The 18313-nt window shown below is 44.0% G+C and overlaps 1 long non-coding RNA gene across 1 annotated transcript in view; it reads right to left on the bottom strand.

The window, feature by feature from the left end:
• Positions 1–6686, bottom strand: part of LOC138358278 (uncharacterized) — a 103724-nt gene extending 97038 nt beyond the window's left edge. The window contains exon 1 of the long non-coding RNA XR_011225305.1: positions 6445–6686. This is a non-coding gene — a long non-coding RNA (uncharacterized lncRNA). The remainder of the gene's footprint in view (positions 1–6444) is intronic.
• Positions 6687–18313: the final 11627 nt, after the last annotated feature.

Genomic DNA, 18313 nt, shown 5'->3' with positions numbered 1-18313 from the left:
TGGTCCAGGGTGTACCAGGATGGGTCGGTAAACACACACACACACACCCTAGACTACTCTTCCCGTTACTTCCATGATAACTTTTTTTTCTCTCTCTCGCTTTTCTCTCTCCATCTCTAAACCGGTTTGGTGGGGCTCGCCCAGCGTGGTGAGCGGCGGCTCTCTCTCTCACACACACACACACACACACACACACACACACACACACACACACACACACACACACACACACACACACACACACACACTTGTGTACCACATATGTAAGACCAATCCTGGAGTATGCGGCCCCAGCACGGAGCCCGTACCTTGTCAAGCACAAGACGAAGCTGGAAAAAGTTCAGAGGTATGCCACTAGACTAGTCCAAGAACTAAGAGGCATGAGTTACCAGGAAAGACTGAGTGAACTGCACCTCACGTCGTTGGAAGACAGAAGAAAGAGCTCGGGGAGACATGATCACCACATACAAGATTATCAGGGAAATTGGCAGGGTAGGAGCTGAAAAGTGGCACACGTGCATACTGTTTAACACTGGTGGGACGCGAACAAGGGGACACAGGTGGAAACTGAGTACCCAAATGAGCCACGTGGACATTAGAAAGAACTTTCAGTGCCAGAGTAGTTAACGGATGCAATGCATTAGGCAATGATGTGGTGGAGGCTGACTCCATACACAGTTTCAAGTGTAGATATGATAGAGCCCAATAGGCTCAGGAACCTGTACACCTGTTGATTGACGGTTGAGAGGCGGGCCCAAAGAGCCAAAGCTCAACCCCAGCAAACACAACTAGGTGAGTACACACACACACGACTAACTTTTAATTATTTGTATATAGAATTTGTGAAGTTATTAGTTTATCGGACAATATCGTGATCATAAAATGTAAATGTTGTGGCTTGGGGGGGGGAGGGAGAGAGAGAGAGAGAGAGAGAGAGAGAGAGAGAGAGAGAGAGAGAGAGAGAGAGAGAGAGAGAGAGAGAGAGAGAGAGAGAGAGAGAGAGAGAGAACTATTTGCAAGTTGACCCCGGCCAGTGAAGAACGGTAAGGATGTGTCGGTCAAAGGTCATGTACAGTAAGAGGCTGGTGTAGCCACACTAAGCTGACAGAGAGGCTGGTGTAGCCACACTAAGCTGACAGAGAGGCTGGTGTAGCCACACTAAGCTGACAGAGAGGCTGGTGTAGCCACACTAAGCTGACAGAGAGGCTGGTGTAGCCACACTAAGCTGACAGAGAGGCTGGTGTAGCCACACTAAGCTGACAGAGAGGCTGGTGTAGCCACACTAAGCTGACAGAGAGGCTGGTGTAGCCACACTAAGCTGACAGAGAGGCTGGTGTAGCCACACTAAGCTGACAGAGAGGCTGGTGTAGCCACACTAAGCTGACAGAGAGGCTGGTGTAGCCACACTAAGCTGACAGAGAGGCTGGTGTAGCCACACTAAGCTGACAGAGAGGCTGGTGTAGCCACACTAAGCTGACAGAGAGGCTGGTGTAGCCACACTAAGCTGACAGAGAGACTGGTGTAGCCACACTACGGACAGAGAGACTGGTGTAGCCACACTATGGACAGTGCTCACACTTTAACACAAACACCAGACAACGGCTTCAGATCACACACTCAACACCGTCGCTGGACGCGAGACCATATTATTCCCGCCACAAAAGGCCTTCAAACACTCTGCAAATTGTATCCAAACATCAAAATAAACAGCTCGATCCGTCGGGCACAAATAGGTGAGTAGAAATAGGTCAGTACACACACACACACACACTGTTTGAGGACTGTTTGAGGCTTCAAGAAGACCTAGACAAGCTGAAGGAATGGTCGAACAAATGGTTGTTAGAGTTTAACTCAACCAAATGTAATGTAATGAAGATAGGTGTAGGGAGCAGGAGACCAGATACAAGGTATCATCTGGGAGAGGAAATTCTTCAGGAGTCAGAGAAGGAAAAAGACTTGGGGGTTGATATCACGCCAGACCTGTCTCCTGCAGCACATATCAAGCGGATAACATCAGCGGCATATGCCAGGCTGGCCAACATACGAACGGCATTCAGAAACTTGTGTAAAGAATCATTCAGAACTTTGTATACCACATATGTCAGGCCAATCCTGGAGTATGCAGCCCCAGCATGGAGTCCATATCTAGTCAAGGATAAGACTAAACTGGAAAAGGTTCAAAGGTTTGCCACCAGACTAGTACCCGAGCTGAGAGGTATGAGCTACGAGGAGAGACTACGGGAATTAAACCTCACTTCGCTGGAAGACAGAAGAGTTAGGGGGGACATGATCACCACATTCAAGATTCTGAAGGGAATTGATAGGGTAGATAAAGACAGTCTATTTAACACAAGGGGAACACGCACAAGGGGACACAGGTGCAAACTGAGTGCCCAAATGAGCCACAGAGATATTAGAAAGAACTTTTTTAGTGTCAGAGTGGTGGACAAATGGAATGCATTAGGAAGCAATGTGGTGGAGGCTGACTCCATACACAGTTTCAAGTGTAGATATGATACAGCCCAATAGGCTCAGGAACCTGTACACCTGTTGATTGACAGTTGAGAGGCGGGACCAAAGAGCCAGAGCTCAACCCCCGCAAGCACAACTAGGTGAGTACACACACACACAGAATTCCTATAATCCCTCTGCAAAGGGATTATGGATTATGCAAGTTTCTCTTACCAGTAAATCCCTGCAGGAGACCCACCTGCCCCCCGCCCCAGCAGGGCAGACACCACCAGTGTCCAGACAATGCCCCAAGAATTCCCCAATCACTGTCGGCGTCCTCTCCCTGGACGCTGATGAGCGGGGTACCCTGGCTAGACTCTCACATACCCCAACACGTGCCCCTGCGTGCCCCGTACCCCGTCTACTTAATAACATTTACGTGTTCAATTTGATATCATTATTTACCGCCACTTACATATAACGTCATTCACCGAGTTACTCGAAATCCAGCTTTGTGGCATTAATTAGAGGTCATAAAGTCAAGGTGAGGGGCATAAAGTTGCTATGATAGCCACAACGACTGTCAGCAGCCATGATAGCCACAACGACTGTCAACAACCATATGATATCCACAACGACTGTCAACAACCATATGATATCCACAACGACTGTCAACAACCATATGATATCCACAACGACTGTCAACAACCATATGATAGCCACAACGACTGTCAACAACCATATGATATCCACAACGACTGTCAACAACCATATGATATCCACAACGACTGTCAACAACCATATGATATCCACAACGACTGTCAACAACCATATGATAGCCACAACGACTGTCAACAACCATATGATAGCCACAACGACTGTCAACAACCATATGATATCCAGAACGACTGTCAACAACCATATGATATCCACAACAACTGTCAACAACCATATGATAACCACAACGACTTTCAACAACCATCATATGATAACCACAACGACTTTCAACAACCATCATATGATAACCACAACGACTTTCAACAACCATCATATGATAACTACAACGACTGTCAGCAGCCATGATAGCCACACCTCGCAGCCTTTGGCTCAGAAACTACAGAAGTGGCTACTTGACCTCGGCTATAATAACGGTCCATTGCCAGAGCTCTGTGGAAGCTTTTAGCTCTGAAAGCTCCGTGGATGCCATAAGCTCTATGAACGTCAATAAGCTCTATGGACGCCTTGAGCTTTCAGTACCGGAAGGTCAAAAGTTCGATTTTCAGGTGTGACAAGCAGGTTGCAAAACTGTTTTGGTTCTATAATTTCTTCAGTGTTTACTAAGTGTGTGTGAGTTATTGAGTTCACGACTGGACACCGGTTCCTGCTATCGCGAGAGAAACACACGCACACACGCACACACGCACACACACAGACACAGATACACACACGCGCGCACACACTCTCACGACAAATTCCAACCAGCAAAAAAAAAATAAATAAATAAATAGCAAAACAATAAACTCGTGAGATGACACCTCACATTGGAGACATTATCTCCATCTCAACTACACAACACGGAGCTTCGTGTGTGTCTCAACTACACAACACGGAGCTTCGTGTGTGTCTCAACTACACGACACGGAGCTCCGTTTCAACCCACAACAAAGTTCCGTGAAAGATAACCACGCAATAAGATAAGTCTGTGTTAGCTTGACTGTTAACAAAGACACTGTGTTATATCATGCTGATTATTCTCGACATATGTTCCACTTTTCAGCAGAAATCAAAATTGTCTTTGCAAATATGCGTCATATAGACGTACGCTGCTCCTCTCTGCTGGTGACGTGAACGCACAATACGCATCATCTACCACTGGTGATTAGGTCAGTTATATAGATTATATATATGAAATTTATAGATTTCAACATAGCAACATGTGGTACTCATATTCGGCCACATGCAACATGCATCGAGAACATAGAGTCCAGAGCACACACGTCCAGAATGTAATGCTTTAGTTGTCATGTGAGCACTTAAATTAAGACCATTTGTCCACGTCCAAAGTAAACTCATAATTTGTTCGCATTCTCGGACTTACACGAGTATATAGGCCTTGGAAGGGTTAGGTTAGGGTAGGTTTTGGCTCAGTTCGTACGCTAATATTTAAGCAACACCACTGCAAATTACACGACTATCTCATCGTGAGATAGAAGGAACTTGAGAGTAGCACTTCCCACTAACCTCGTATTACTTATTGTTCAAGTGGGGGCCATACAACAGTGGTACTCTGTGTTCCAGTGGTGGCCATACAACAGTGGTACTCTGTGTTCCAGTGGTGGTCATACAACAGTGGTACTCTGTGTTCCAGTGGTGGCCATTCAACAGTGGTACTCTGTGTTCCAGTGGTGGCCATACAACAGTGGTACTCTGTGTTCCAGTGGTGGCCATACAACAGTGGTACTCTGTGTTCCAGTGGTGGCCATACAACAGTGGTACTCTGTGTTCCAGTGGTGGCCATACAACAGTGGTACTCTGTGTTCCAGTGGTGGCCATACAACAGTGGTACTCTGTGTTCCAGTGGTGGTCATTCAACAGTGGTACTCTGTGTTCCAGTGGTGGCCATTCAACAGTGGTACTCTGTGTTCCAGTGGTGGCCATACAACAGTGGTACTCTGTGTTCCAGTGGTGGCCATACAACAGTGGTACTCTGTGTTCCAGTGGTGGCCATACAACAGTGGTACTCTGTGTTCCAGTGGTGGCCATACAACAGTGGTACTCTGTGTTCCAGTGGTGGCCATACAACAGTGGTACTCTGTGTTCCAGTGGTGGCCATACAACAGTGGTACTCTGTGTTCCAGTGGTGGCCATACAACAGTGGTACTCTGTGTTCCAGTGGTGGCCATACAACAGTGGTACTCTGTGTTCCAGTGGTGGCCATACAACAGTGGTACTCTGTGTTCCAGTGGTGTGCCTGAGTGACAGACCAACTCCTGGGTGTTTCCAGAGGAGCGGCGGAGTTATCTCTGAGAGCTATGGCCTTGTGGCATAGATTAATGGTGAGATTTTCATGGTGGCATAACTTTATGGTGGCATAGATTAATGGTGAGATTTTCATGGTGGCATAACTTTATGGTGGCATAGCTTTATGGTGGCACAGCTTTATGGTGACACAGCTTTATGGTGACACAGCTTTATGGTGGCACAGCTTTGTAGTTGGCCCCCCCACTACCTCCTCCCTCAGCTGACCTCCCCTACACCAACCCCTCCTTCAGCTTTTCCCTTCATCTCCCCCTCCCTCCCTCCCTTCCCCTCCACAACAAGACGCCCCTTACCCTTAGATAAGTCTCAATCACCTTCCCTTTAACCCCCCCTCTCCACCTCCAGCCTCCTCAGCATTAGAGGTGCTAAGGAGGTATTATGCTTACCTTGTATGATGCCTATTACCGATATTATGCTTACCTTATGCTAGACGCACCTCACGTGGGCCACAATCTAATGCTCTTCAGGCATAAATTCTCACGAAAACATGCATAGATAAGTTTACCGTGTACAGTCACACTGTCAGGGTGTGGGATGGGCCATGTATCACCCTCTGGGAGGGTTGTTAAGGCCACACAATTGAAGGCTCAGCAATCAGCAGGTAAACTGGAGTCTCAGGATATACCTCGCGGTGTACATATGTATACCCCTTGTCCGTATACTTGTCCGCCTGCGGTCAAGTGGTTGGTCTCCGCACCTGACCACCTGGGGTTGAAGACCCACTCCGGGCCTTGAAATGCCTCAGGAAATAACGAAATGCCTCGTTAATGCCTCTTTACGCTATTATTTACGAACGCAACTTAACCTTCACCAAGTGTTAAAGTGCTAGATTACATGGCAGAATATAATTTGATAATCTAAATAATTTTTTAGGGACAGGAAGATCTATATGTCGAATTTAAATATTTATCCCACGAGATTATCTTCAATAATGAAAGAAGGCACAAGTCTTACCTGTAACTCAGCTATGACATGACGTAGCTACTTTAATTAGGATCATCTAGTGCTGTTAAGTCAAATTGAAAGGTTATAAGGCAGTTCTCTCCCTTGCCAACGACGTGCTGGTATAACGAAGCAGTCACTGACGGTCCCCGGAAGGCCACAAATACGCTAGTCTCCCCTACCACAGTCAAGCGACACTGAAGCTACACTTTTTGTCTCAGCCTGCTAGCGTGGTGCCCAAACTGTCGTACGGCAAATGTCTATTTTGCATTCGCTGGAAATCTTTCAATATACGATGCTAGTTCAGTGTATCGATTCTTAATGTTAAATATAACCTCGAAATTGTCTTTATAAATATACAACGATCGCCTACCACTTGAATTATCTCATTTATTTTGATCACTATCGTACGTCGCGTTGAAGTTCCCAGAGCATATTGGACTTCGTCCATCTAGTGGTGGTTGCTGCTCTCACTAACGACGTCGTAACTGTACGATATTCATGAACAACATTACGACATGTTTACAAAACACACGTCACACGGTGAGTCGGGTTAAGGCCACCAGTGGATGGGTGACCGCTCGGATATATATACGTAGCCTCCGTGACTCACTACTCAGTAAATAATGCAATTATCTTTTTGCCTAACCAGAAAACATACGCACCCAAACAACCCACCTAACTTATCCATGCCAATGCTTGCAAGACGTCAATATTACGGTGCTTTAATGCGTATTAATACGTCGCGTTTTAAACGGATTAGACTATAAACTAAGACCTACACTACACCCACCAAGCTTGCACACGAAAGCCTCCACCAAGTTTAGAATAACACTGATCCACACTCCGAAATAATGGAAGTTTCAATTACCTGTAACCAGCAGTTTCAAAGAGTCATATTCAACAAGTTGCCAAAATTTGGACTCTCAACCACCCTGCCCACTGAATATATTAACAGTGAATATAAAGTGGCCCAGTGAATATAAAGTGGCCCAGTGAATATAAAGTGGCCCAGTGAATATAAAGTGGCCCAGTGAATACAAAGTGGCCCAGTGAATACAAAGTGGCCAGTAAATATAGTGTCCCTATGAATACAAAGTGGCCCAGTGCATATAAAGTGGCCCAGTGCATATAAAGTGGCCCAGTGACTAGAAAGTGGTCCAGGGAGGCTAGGGTCCTGATGGGCAAGGCACTAGGAGAGTGAGGGGGGGTCGTCTTACAGTAGGGGAGGAGGGGAGCTTCTGCCCATCTTAGATAACCCATCAGAAGTAGCAGCCATCTAGTGTGGTGCTGTGGGAACTAGTATTGTTGGTGTGCGGTCTGACCCAAGTGGCTTTGGTACGGGTTTGGTTCCAGCTCCTGGTCCCCCCTTTCTTTTAAGTCGTCAGTTACCATGAATCGCAACATTCTGGGGATTCAAAATTCCACTAGAGTTAGTTTTTAAGAGAGAGAGAGAGAGAGAGAGAGAGAGAGAGAGAGAGAGAGAGAGAGAGAGAGAGAGAGAGAGAGAGAGAGAGAGAGAGAGAGAGAGAGAGAGAGAGAGAGAGAGAGATTAACATGTTTCTTGCCTGCATGTTTAGCGTCTCACTATATGTGCACTTCTTCACTTGTACTCACATAATTGTGCTGTCGGAAGTTGCACTTTAGCACTTTGGTTCCGCCTCTTGACGAACACTTGACTTCTGCACAAGTGCTCGAGTCAAGTGGCCTCTGCTATATCTATATTAGACACTGTCTATGTAATCTCCCTTCAAGACTTTAATTGATAGTGTATTCATTTTTCTAATTTGTTGAAACGTTAAAAATAGTTTTTTTTTTTGCTATATTCGTGTACTTATTTTCTATCTGTGTTTCCGTGTACCTCACATGCCATTAGTGTATCTTTTTAGACCCTTAAGAATTTGGTATTTGGTAATCATGTCTCCCCTGATTTTCTTATTTTCTAGTGACGTGAGATTTATTTATTTAGTTCATCCTTGTAGCTCGTATGTGTGTGTGTGAGTGTATGTGTATTTACTATTTTTGCCTGCAGGGTTGATCTGTTAGCTCAGTGCGTGCGTGCGTGTGTGTGTGTGTGTGTGTGTGTGTGTGTGTGTGTGTGTGTGTGTGTGTGTGTGTGTGTGTGTGTGTGTGTGTGTGTGTGTGTGTGTGCGTGCGTGCGTGCGTGTGTGTGTGTGTGTGTGTGTGTGTATATGTGTGTGTGTGTGTGTGTGTGTGTGTGTATATGTGTGTGTGTGTGTGTGTGTGCGCGCATGCGTGCGTGCGTGTGCGTGCCCGTGTGTGTGTGCGTGCAAAATTACAACACGTATATATCCTTACGCCATAGATTCGTGTCTCTGTGTCGGACTTTCGCGAGCAATGGACATAATTCTGCGTCGCTTAACCAGCACAGCCATCACATTCACATCCTCCTGACACGCGGCACCTGCCCCAGAATTACCAAACCTCTACATCTTTCCTCAATCATGTCCGCTCATTGTTTACCCTCATTAAACAGTTTACGATCCCCGAAGGCATTAACCTAGAAATACGAACGTGTCGAAACACGTTCACAGTTTAATAGACATAAACAGGCCGCTATAAATAGGGGGAAAGATGTATAGGTTTCGTAACTCGCTCAACAAACTGACCAAAGGACTGTGAGGTTCCTCTAGTGTGAACACACTTCACAAAATACAGCGGAAGTGATCATAGCCGCGACTCCAACTCCGGAAGTGACAATCTCTCTTTTTCCTTCAAGTATACGATCCAATCCCAATCAATTCCTCATCGCCTGACCTGCTCTTCTCCTGTAGAATAGTCCTCCTTACCCTTGTAACGAGGAACCCTCTCCTCTATGATCATCGTCTTCGACTCCACAGGAGACGTTCTGGAAGGCGCTTACGTCCCCACCACAAAAGACTGGTTGAGAATGCCATTAAAGTCGAAGTGAGAAGTTTGGCTTTAGTCGCTGTTTTGTATTGAGACACGGAGCTTCCTCCGCACGCTCATAACATAGACGCCACCCACCCACCCACCCACCCACACACACACACACACACACACACACACACACACACACACACACACACACACACTTCAGCACACAAAGACATACTCTTCAGCACGGGAGGGACACGAACAAGGGGACACAGGTGGAAACTTAGTACCCAGATGAGCCACAGAGACGTTAGAAAGAATTTTTTCAGTATCAGAGTAGTTAACAAATGGAATGCTCTAGGAAGTGATGTGGTGGAGGCTGACTCCATACACAGTTTCAAATGTTGATATGATAGAGCCCAGTAGGCTCAGGAATCTGTTACACCAGTTGATTGACAGTTGAGAGGCGGGACCAAAGAGACAAAGCTCAACCCCCGCAAGCACAATTAGGTGAAATTAGGTGAGTACACACACACACACACGTGACTCTGGTCTGGCAACATAACACGCGGCTCTCAATAGTCCAATGGTCACATTGTGTGACGCCCTGACGTCATTCTGCTCATATAGCTGACTAGTAGATGCCACTGTAGCTCTTCATCTCCTGTACCTGATCCTACTGTAACCCTTCAAAGCTTAACACATCCGTTGAGGACACCTTTAAATAGAACTCCATCGCTGATAGTTTGATAATTTATGGGTAGGACTATTGATAGGATAATTGATAGGATTATGGGTAAGAATATGGATAGGTTTAAGTGTAGGGTTATGTTCTACTTTATACATTATCCTGGGGATCGGTTCATTAAGGGAAAGAAGAGGTAATGTCCTCACGTGAATTTTTTCTGAAGGATATGAACCAATTTACTTTCATATTGTGCAAGTAAATTTGCTTTGAATAACCATAAATTTATTTTTGTCCTCAACTTCAGCTATCAGAGGATGTTTTTGTTCTGCTCTATCGTCAGTTATTCTCATCTGAAGACCAAATCACACACCAGAAAATGAGGAGACTGACCACGTTTCGGTCCGTCCTGGACCGTTATCAAGTCGATTGTGAAATTGGTCCAGGACGGACCGAAACGTCGTCGTCTGCTCATCTTCAGGTGTGTGGTCTGGTCATCATATCTTCAGTCACGTTATTGTGACTCCTCGTCTACTTATTCTCACCTGATTTGTGAATGTTGCTTCTACTGTAGTTTATACAGCGTCTGTTTCTACTGTAGTTCATACATTAATTCCAATTTAATTTATGTATCCTAAAGTTAATTGTAGTATTAAACTAGAGAAAACTATAAGGATGTCTTGCCAAAAATGGCTCATTCGTGCAATATATGTTACAAGTACTGAACACATATTGACAACATACTGACGGCCATGATATGTTACAAGTACTGAACACATATTGACAACATACTGACGGCCATGATATGTTACAAGCACTGAACACATATTGACAATATACTGACGGCCATGATATGTTACAAGCACTGAACACATATTGACAACATACTGACGGCCATGATATGTTACAAGCACTGAACACATATTGACAACATACTGACGGCCATGATATGTTACAAGCACTGAACACATATTGACAACATACTGACGGCCATGATATGTTACAAGTACTGAACACATATTGACAACATACTGACGGCCATGATATGTTACAAGTACTGAACACATATTGACAACATACTGACGGCCATGATATGTTACAAGCACTGAACACATATTGACAACATACTGACGGCCATGATATGTTACAAGCACTGAACACATATTGACAACATACTGACGGCCATGATATGTTACAAGTACTGAACACATATTGACAACATACTGACGGCCATGATATGTTACAAGTACTGAACACATATTGACAACATACTGACGGCCATGATATGTTACAAGCACTGAACACATATTTTGGTCATTAAGTTATGGTTATGTTACAAGCTGTGACCACATTGACTACACACACACTCTCTCTCTCAAGGTGTCGGGTTGAGCCTTCTAGCTCTGGCGCGCTGTGCATGCCATGTCCCGCCAAACACAGGGAGGGTTCGAGTCCCCCCCTTGCATCAAACTTACGCCAGTGGAACTCTCACGCTAGTATGTCGCCACCAAGGCACTCAGCATGTCACGTGTTCGTAAGTTTCACTCTCGATGCGCACTGAGCTTGTCTTGTGTTTTCCCTTTCGACCTGCTGCGCACAACTAAGTCAATTGCTTCTGGCAGCAAATCAGGAGCTGCCTCACAATCAACTGTTTTAGGGATTGGTCACTGTATTATGTGATTGAATATCACCATCTTTGAGGATTTGTTTTTTTTACAGACTTTTCACATACGAATTAAGTTTATCGATAATGGTAATTCCGGGTTTTCTACCTTAGGCAAACAACAGATGTGGTCTGAGTGGGAGTCAGCCGTCTTTAGTGGCTAAGCAAAATAAGATTTTATGGGGCTTTATGGAGCCATGTAGAGGTGCAAGTCATGATGACTGTGCATAATGCAGCCATAGACATGTCTAGTCTACGGTACACACCGGGGTACTAGACATCTGTCTTCCCTACAGTGCACACCGGGTCTGAGAGTGAAACATATAGAGTATCATTAATGCATTTTAAATGATATCACCCATAATGTTCCTTAATATTTGCAAATACTAATTCTTAAAAAAAACGATATCTTCTTTATTTCGTTAGTAGCATATCAGCTTGATTTACTCCTCACAGGAATGAGAAATTATAGGATGTCAGTAAAGTAGGAAGTTAGGTTACCTTGAGAAGGTTTCAGGGCTTAGCGTCTCCGCGGCCCGGTCCTCGACCAGGCCTCCTTAACTTAAGAGGCCTTAAAAGAAGACACACTTAACTAATACAGAAGATGAACGTCATTAACAAGTGATCATTTAAGTGGTCACACAAATCTGGAATTAATGTTCCTAGGGAATAATGGTCAATACAAAAAATAAATAACAATCGCCCCAATAGGGAGCCGGTCGGCCGAGCGGACAGCACACTGGACTTGTGATCCTGTGGTCCTGGGTTCGAATCCCAGGCGCCGGCGAGAAACAATGGGCAGAGTTTCTTCACCCTATGCCCCTGTTACCTAGCAGTAAAATAGGTACCTGGGTGTTAGTCAGCTGTCACGGGCTGCTTCCTGGGGGTGGAGGCCTGGTCGAGGACCGGGCCTGCGGGGACACTAAAAGCCCCGAAATCATCTCAAGATAACCCTCAAGATAGCCCCTGATATTTCTGTTTAGTAATCCACACGATACCGCCGCGACAATTACACTGGATTACAATGTAGTAATATAACCCAAAACAATGACTATATCACCACTATTTTGGCCTCAGTCATCATCTGTACTTACGTGTTTCTGATAGAGATCTAAGACGTTGCTTCACAAGAGTTCAAACACCACATATTACAAAGACAATATTTTAACGCGAGACAACCACAGATAACTGCAGTGATCTCAGCACACAATGGTAGTCAGATATATTTCATAATATATTCCCCATAAAGTGGTATATATATCATAACACACATTACGCTCTGACATGACTAAGTTCAGGAAACCGTTCAATGAAGTTTTGGTAGTGTGTTGATCTTGGTGTAGCAAGACCTCTCCTCCCTCCACTCCCGGGTGACAGTCAGTTTAGTATTAATCAAAACATTCAAGATTTTCAAAACAATTACCTGGTGGCGAATGATTTCTTACTGTATCAAGTTGCAACTTTGATTAAACCTGTCTGTGTGGACTAAGTTTTTAAGATGTGTTGAAGTAGAGATTAAGTGACCCCCTTCCTCCTTGGACTGGAGAGTCTGGCTTTTTCCCATGTCGGCGTTCAATCCCCGACCGTCCAAGCGGTTAGGGCTCTATTCCTTCCCTCCATCCTATCCCAAATCCTTATCCCCACATCCCTCCCAAGTGCTCTATAGACGTAATGGCATTAGCCCTATCTCCTGATAGTCACTTTTACCATCTGCCGATTCCTGTATTCAGATATTTTACACGACCCCCTCACTTGGTTCCTGCTAACTGGGATCCGAGTCCACGTGAACAGGTTCGACAAAAGAGAACAAACAGGGTTCCGCACTCAGTTCCGCCAACACGCGGGCTTTGGCTAGAGGATGGGGGACGTTGAGCGACGTACACAACACTCCAGTGATAATCTCATGACAAAGTGGGAGTCACGCAGTTCTCGTGACAGTGGGAACTGTGCAGTTGCCGTGACAGAGAGGGAGGGGGGGGGGGGAGGGGAAGGACTAGCCAGTGTTCACGAGATGTGGGTGAGTGGTGGACGTTACGTCACTGTTCACCCAGAATGGTATATTTGATATATTACTCTTCCGTGGTTTAAGAGATTGAGAGTAAGTGGCTGTGAATGAAAGTAGAGCACGCAAACACCCAGAAAGAAATTTGTGTCTTTGCCTGTGATGAAGTATTATATATATATATATATATATATATATATATATATATATATATATATATATATATATATATATATATATATATATATATATATATATTATGTGTGTGTGTGTGTGTGTGTGTGTGTGTGTGTGTGTGTGTGCGTGTGTGTGTGCGTGTGTGTGTGCGTGTGTGTGTGGTGTGTGTGTAATTACCTAAGTGTAGTTACAGGATGAGAGCTACGCTCGTGGTGTCCCGTCTCCCCAGCGTCCCGTGTGTCACAAATCAAGAAATAATGAGTACTTTATTAGTAAGATTAAACGTATGATCACAAAGGAAAATGAAACAAGTTACTTTGCCGTATACTGACACTCGCCAAGACATAAATTTAGCAAATAAAGTAGCAATGCTAAATTGATCATAAATGTGGTGGACGGTGTTGCAGAGTTTAGTGATTGCAAAACCTATGTACTGCCAATGTTTCTGTTTTTTTGAATGACATGTTTATATCGTCCCTAAAGGCCAAGATGAAACCCAAAATGGGTTTGATAAAAATAGTTCCTGCCTGACAAACCTGCTCACAGTTTTGGGTACGGTAACCCGCTACTCAGTATAGGTCTTCCGGTGAATATAGTGCACATGAATTTTGCTAAAGCTTTTGATAAGGCAGCATGAAAGGCCTGCAAAGAAATAACAGCCACAAGGAATAAATGGTAGAATGCTAGAATGGATAAAACAATAGTTAAAACAACGAAAGCAAAGATTCGTAGTAAATGGGAATGAATGTGATTGGAAAAATGTTATGAGTGGGGTTCCACAGGGATCCATTATGGGGCCAACCCTCTTTGTCATATACACCAATGACATCGATTAAAATATTATAAATTACATCATCAAATTTGCAGATGACACCAAGATCTATGGTAACGTGGGGAATGAAAATGTTATTGAAGCCTTATAAAGAGATCTACACGAGCTCCATAAATGGTCTGAGGACTGGCAAAAGCTTTTTAATATCGAAAAATACAAGCCTTCGCCCGTGGGGCATAACAACCCACGCCACAACTGCTAAATTAATAACATTAAGCTGCAACAAATTGATGAAGAAAAAGACCTAGGAGTCAAAATGTACCATTCACTGAAAATTTCCAACAGTGAAAAAAAAGCTAACCAGACCCTAAGAACAATCAAGCGTACCTTTAACTTTAAGGAAAAGAAGGTGGTGGTTCAAACTATAAATTTCTGGTGCGTCCCCACTTGAATTATTGTATCTAAGCAAGACCTGACCACCAGAAGGACAGCTGCTTTAGAGGAAGTTTAAAAATCATCCCAGAACTAAGTCGACTCACACACTAGGAACGGTTGAGGGCCACAGGGCTTACACCACTGCTAAACAGACATGACAGGGAGGATCATATCGAAACCTTTAAAATACTGAAAAATTTGGAGGATGTTGATCCGGACAATTTCTTCAAAAGGTCAAATGTCACACAAACAAGGAGCAACAGTTTCAAACTCAACGAGCCACAATGTAGGACTAAGAACAGGGGATGCTGTTTCACCCACATGGTTATAAACCTATTGAACCGCCGACCTGCCGAAATCCAGCTGGAAAAAATCCTCAGGGCAAATGGGAGAGGCCTTTGACAAGCCGCCGGCTTCATGTCCTCGTCGAGACCACTAGAGACTTAGTGGCCTTCAGGTAAATTCAAGTAAATGTGTAAATGTGCTTGTGTTTCCTGCGCAAGTCAGCGTTCAAGACAAGATTGGATCAGTTATACTACAAAAGTTCGTTTTCTGTAAATGTACGTCTTCTATGGACGTTTTACCGGAAACTTATTTAAAATAAAAAAATATTTATTGTGTCGGGGGGGGGGGGGGGGGTGGTACAGCCAGCCAGTGTATATATACATGCTAGGATTATATCGAGGTCCCCTCCGAGGTCAAACTACTGACCCTCCACAGGATGCAGCCCCACAACAAGGTGAATAACTCCTGGGTATTTGTTTACTGCTAGGTGAACACATTACGTGATACGAAACGAGCCCAACCATTTTTGTCAACCCGTCCTCGACTCAAGTCCATTACATCCAACGGTCGATACCACAGACGCATTCATAAACTTTTACATGCTGTTCAGTGAAAACGGGAATTTTCTCAAATATATATTACTATTATCATATATTAGCATATTGTGCATATATAGGCATAGGTTAGGTTAGGTTAGGTGTTCAGGTTCTGTTGGCGATTATTTGCATTTGTAGTACGTGGGTGAAGCATTTATAGCGATGTGGTTCGAACAAAACTCGTCAGTGAAGCACTTGTTCCGGAAGTGTTCGAACGAAATCAGTTGTGAGTCGTGTGTAAACCGTTTTTCATTCATAAACAGGGGGTTTGACGGGTGGATGGAATAACTTTTGGATCTTTGTTTGGAGGACGGGCTGATTTTTGTCCCGTCCGGGATTCGAACCCGGAATTCCTGATGGTGATTCGAAAACGAATCTGACTGTACTCCCGAAACCCTTTGACGAAAACTCATCAAAATATATGTACATTCAATATTATACTATATCAAACAAATTTGGCTCTCCTGGTTTGCATTTACAAGTCTATATAATATACGTTTATCTAAGTTCATCGCTTGCAAAATATTGCACATTATAAATAATTATACTGGCCAGTTTAAAACAAAAGCTTTTGTAAATTTAAGAAAACGTTCTCTGCCTACAGGACAGTAAGATGAGGCAACCTAAGCTTAGGTTAAACACACACACACACACACACACACACACACACACACACACACACACACACACACACACACACACACACACACACACACACACACACACACGTGTCAGCAAGGCGGACAGTCCGCCTGTTATAATAGCTCACATACGTTATACTGCACATTCTATGATATGTATTTTACTTTTCTTGTGCTTGATATGGACCAACTTCAAGCCGCACGAGTTATGGAAAAAAAACATTAGCTTAACACTCCGTCAAACATGCAGAGCCGTTCATGCAGTAGAGCGATGACACTCATATTGACAACACTGCCCAAACCCTCTAATTCCTGTATTTTTTAATCACTCAAACCATACACTTTTGTCCAATGACAAACTTGGAAATACAATCTAATTGTGTTGACACAGTGAGTGTGTCAGATGGAATTAGGTGTACGTTTGACACCTAATTCCTGGACACCGTTCACTGTTCGGCCCAGTGAACTGTGAACGGTGAATATCGACAGGTGCACAGTGGTGTAGGGAAGGGGAAAGGGGGGGGGGGAGATACGAAAGGTCATGAGGTGCTGTGCCCTTGGTAATTAAGTAATTATATTGGGAAGGGAAGAGAACTATCAGCACAAAGCCCTAAGCCGTTACGACTACATAGCACTGGGCCAGGATAAGGATTTGGGATGAGACGAGAGGGGGAAGGGAATGGTACCCAACCACTTGGACGGTCCGGGAATTGAACGCCGACCAGCATGAAGCGAGACTGTCGTTCTACCGTCCAGCCCAATGGAACTCGCTCAGGCCCTTGGTGAGCGAATGGTTCTGGGGTCAATTGACAGACAAGGAGACATTCTTAAGGAGACCAGGAGACATTCTTAAGAACATCGCCCGTGAGAGAGTAGAGGGACGCCTCAGATGGCGGTGATGGTTTAATCTTACTCTGAGAAAATGACTGATAATTACCGATGAAGACCCCCACAAGATGACGCGTACGCGGGAAGAGATATCTTACGAGATGCTGTGAATTGCTGCACCTGCCTCCTAACACCCCTGCTTGCACCTGTATACCCCCCCCCCCTCACCTGTACCTGTTATCTTGATGCGCCTCAGCCGTAACCATCCGCACCTGTACCAAACCTGTACCTGTTATCTTTTTCTATTCCCCGACGGTAAATAATTATACAAATTGGACAACCAATAATAACATTCGTTCCCTTTCGGTCTCGATGACTAGGAATCTGAGTACTGAACATCGCGTGTTTGTTCACTGTGTTTTTATGAACGCCAATGTTATACAAATGTAAACAATAGCAAAGAGGCTCGTTAAAAACGGGAAAATGGAAGCTATTGTTTAACCTGTTCACATATCCATCTATTAAAATGGGGGTGCAACAGTCCCCCTATTTGATATTATTAGCACCTATTCTTCACGTACTACTATTACACTCCCCCTCTATATAGTATGAATACAGGTTCCCTGATGCACAGTATCATATCTTTTATAATAGTGTGTATATGTAACCCCCCTATTATGTGCCATGAATACACATATACCCTATTGACAGTATGGGTACGTGTCCTCTATGTTATGAACACGTATTATGCATACCTGTATAAACACACAAGTAAATATTTATGTATTATTACAAATATTTTTTTATTTAAGCTACAAGACTGACTATCCAAAATAATTTGCAAATGAGTTTAAAATAATATACATGAATTTCATTAATTAATTTATGAATTACATGTTTACAAGTAAACAAATTTCTTGCCATCAGGAAAGTATGAA

This window comes from Procambarus clarkii, chromosome 82 (assembly GCF_040958095.1).
Source record: "Procambarus clarkii isolate CNS0578487 chromosome 82, FALCON_Pclarkii_2.0, whole genome shotgun sequence".
Classification (NCBI taxonomy): Eukaryota; Metazoa; Arthropoda; class Malacostraca; order Decapoda; family Cambaridae; genus Procambarus; species Procambarus clarkii.
The sequence above is the reverse complement of the archived record's forward strand: the minus strand, read 5'-3'. Positions and strand labels throughout refer to the sequence as shown.